The 3,656-nt window shown below is 40.7% G+C and overlaps 1 long non-coding RNA gene across 1 annotated transcript; it reads left to right on the top strand.

Annotated features, from left to right (window-relative positions):
• The first annotated feature begins 357 nt into the window (after nucleotides 1-357).
• LOC130459208 (uncharacterized) lies at nucleotides 358-2,695 on the top strand. Its single transcript, XR_008918432.1, has 3 exons — nucleotides 358-1,838; nucleotides 1,923-2,132; nucleotides 2,369-2,695. It is a non-coding gene; the product is annotated as an uncharacterized lncRNA (long non-coding RNA).
• The last annotated feature ends 961 nt before the right edge of the window (nucleotides 2,696-3,656 follow it).

Here is a 3,656-nt window from a genome sequence, read left to right as displayed (position 1 = left end):
ACACATTTGATTGGCTAAAAGAAAGCGCAACATTATTTTTTTCCTATTCTTTTCTCTGTTAATTTCATGGTTTTATGTTTGATCTAAATAAATTAATTACTAGAAAAGATATATGATTTCATTAGCAAAAGAATAGAAATTAAGAACAAATTTGTTACTCAAATACATAAATTTGGCCATTCAATTTAATAGAGAATACTAAGGGTATACTCGTAATTGTACTACTGTACGATATTATTATATATATGAGTCCCAGATATTCGTATTAGGGTAAGCCGTATCATTATATTCACATGGTATCAAGAGCTTTAGGTTTTTCCTTTAAATCCAAAAACTCTAAAATCTGAATTTTTTTTTATTATTTTTTTTTAAAAAGAAATATTAATATGAAGTTTTGCAATTTGCCCTTACAAAACTCTCGTAATTGTGCTTGCAATTATTAATTTCATAATTCAATATTCATCTTGGAAATTGTGAATTACAAATTCAGATTTGTTTTTACTCTTTTTTGTTTTCTTCCGTAAACATCCTCCCCACATTAATGGAGAACACATCCCCAGTACCGCCTGCAACCATGTTTATTCCGGCAACCCCAACTACACCTGTGCCTAGTCCTACACCTTTGCAGGTCCCACCTTCTGGTTTGCAGCCGGTCCCAGCTTCCCCTGCGCAAAGTAATACACTTTTGCAGCACCCCGCCGGCAACCACCGTCCCCTACCTTCCGGTTCGCAGTCGGCCTCCGGGTTTGGCACACCACCCACCTTCACGTGGCAGTCGGCTACTACCATGCCCCGCCGTCTCTTTGAGGCTAGCCACGCTGATGCAGCGGCAGGCATCCTGGGCTCCATGAGCTTTGGTTCGAACGGAGGAGATTATGGCAACTCTGGCTTTTCTAATCAACCTCACGCACAGGCTCACACGCGATCATCTTTTGGTGGACCCACATTCATGGGCAGTCAGGGACTGTCACCTCCCATTTCAACGCCGATTGGTTTCGGTCCTCCCCCCAGATTTTATCCTTACGGCCCGAACTTATCTCAATTGTCTGGAAATTTGGTAACTTCGACATCTAATGTTAAAAATATAGTTACTATTGTTCTTACTACTGTTGAAAATTATTTACCATGGCGTACGCAGTTTGAATATTTTTTGGTTTCTTGATGGCTCTATTACTATGCCTAATATGTTTGTGATTGATAATCAAAACCACCAATCTATGAATCCGGACTATTATCATTGGTTAAGAATAGGTCAAAACTATACATTGTTAGTTATTTGCAACTTTGTCTCAAGATATTCTTGTTGAGGTGCATGAAGTTAAGTTTTCGCATTTGCTTTGGGAGATACTTCAATCTCGTTTTATGCATGCTAGTATGGCCCGTATCTCAGTCTATGGAGTCATATTTGCGTGAAGTGAAAATTCTAGTTGATTCTCTGGCTGCGATTAACTCTCCAGTTTCTACTCATGACTTGATTTTGCACATTGTGATGGGTCTTGGTCAAGATTATGATGCAGTCAGTTTATACATTTTACTGGTAACCTTACCTTACTGACGTTCGTCGGGCGTTGTTAAATCAAGAACAACTTATCAAGGGTCGTTAGGCTAGGGAACAAGGTTTTCCCACGCATCAGACATTCTTGGCAAGTACTCATTATGCCTCGAATAGGTTTGACAACAACTCCACTTCTCTACTGCACGAAACAATTCTGAGGGATCCCAAAACAACAATGGGGGTCGTGGGGGTGGCAAAGGTCGTGGAAAAGGCCGTGGTGGTCGTGGAAAAGGACGTGGTGGGGTTGCAAACCAAACACAAGCCTAAACATAAAATTCAGGAGGTACAACTTTATGTAATTCCGTTTTGTCATCTGATAGTGTTGTTGTTGCTCTTGTGTCCTGCGATACTAACGATTTATTTGCAGGGAATTCTAATGTAGAGGGTGTGTTTGGTCCTAGTCCCACAAATATAGTCTGTCAAATATGTTTCCACCCAGGTCATTCCGCAATTTCCTACCCATCTCATTATTCTCAGAATTCGAATGCGGCTCTTGCTAGTCTTCCCACATGAGAGCATTATGAAACTACTTGGTTTCCTGATTCCGGAGCATCTTCTCACATGACTAACGACCTAGGTATGTTATCTGACATATCTATTTATATTGGTCCTGTTCACGTTGAAGTAGCAACTGGCACTAAAATCCCGATAAAACATGTTGGCAAGGTCACATCAAACTCAAACAGTCATCATTTGGTTTTAAATAACGTTTACCATTGTCCCAATATTAAATTTAATCTAATGTCGGTGCAAAAGTTAGCTAAAGATAACAATTGTACTGTGAGTTTTAATGGTTCTCATGTTTTTGTAAAGGACAACCAAACGGGGGAAGTGCTTCCGAAAGCTTCTAGTCAAGGCAGTGTCTATCCCATCACCCTCACCAACCAACCTAGGAGGCCAGTTGCACTTGCGTCAATCACAACTCCAAGTCCTACATGGTATCTTCGTCTTGGTCATTGTGGTGATAGAGTAATAGGTGCTGTTAAGAGCAATAAGGCAATTGTTTGTGCCAATAGTCATGCATTTGATTGTGTTTCATGTTGCTTAGGAAAGTCTCATAGGCTATCTTTCCAGGATGTAATACACTCGTTTGATAAACCTTTGCAATTAATTCATTCTGATTTGTGGCAATCGCCTATTTTGTCAAACCTTGGCTTTAAATATTATGTTTGCTTTGTTGATGATTTCTCACGCTATACATGGATTTACCCCCCTAAAACGAAAGTCGGATGTGCATGGTCGTTTTTTGGATTTCCAAAAATTAACTGAGAATTTATTTGATCGCAAAATAAAGTATTACCAAAGTGATGGGGTCGGGAATTTGATAATTCTCCTTTACTTGATCATTTTCGAAAATGTGGAATTTTGTTTCGCAAATCATGCCCAGACACCCAACAACAAAATGGTGTTGCTGAACGAAAGCATCGACATGTAATTGAACTAGCTCGAACGATGATCGTTGAGTCATCTCTTCCTGATCAATTATGGGTCGATGTTGCGTATATGACGACGTATATAATAAATTGTTTGCCTACCCCGGTTCTGCAAGGCTCATCTCCTTTTGAATTTTTTTTCCGAAACAACCGTGTGTTTGGTTGTGAGTGTTTTCCAAATTTTATTGCAAAACCGTCAAATAAATTGACTCCACAGTCTGTCCAATGTGTCTTTATTGGTTATGCCCCGGGTTATAAGGGTTATCGTTTTTATGAACCAAAGTCGGGTCGTGTTTATGTGAGTCTAAATGTAAAATTCCATGAGTCGATTTTCCCGTATAGAAATCTAGTGTCGTCGCGTCCTTCATCGCCGATGCCTTCTAGTGATACGGATCCCTCTCTGCTCATATTTCCATTGTCATTATCCCACAGCGTCGTGTTGGACAAGTCTTCACCACAGCCTGGCCGTAGCAAGAATAGCCACGCCACAGCCAAGCCACGGCCCAGTCTGCCTGGCCTTGGTAATTCAAGTCAGCCGCAGCATACCTATGGCAAGACAAGCCCAACCACAGGCACACCGTGGCCCAACATGCCCCCATCTAATGAATCCTTGCCTTCATCTAATGAAGCCTTTCCTCCATCTCAATACACTGCTCGACCCAGCTGGA

The sequence above is a fragment of the Spinacia oleracea genome, chromosome 4 (assembly GCF_020520425.1).
Source record: "Spinacia oleracea cultivar Varoflay chromosome 4, BTI_SOV_V1, whole genome shotgun sequence".
Classification (NCBI taxonomy): Eukaryota; Viridiplantae; Streptophyta; class Magnoliopsida; order Caryophyllales; family Amaranthaceae; genus Spinacia; species Spinacia oleracea.
The sequence above is the reverse complement of the archived record's forward strand: the minus strand, read 5'-3'. Positions and strand labels throughout refer to the sequence as shown.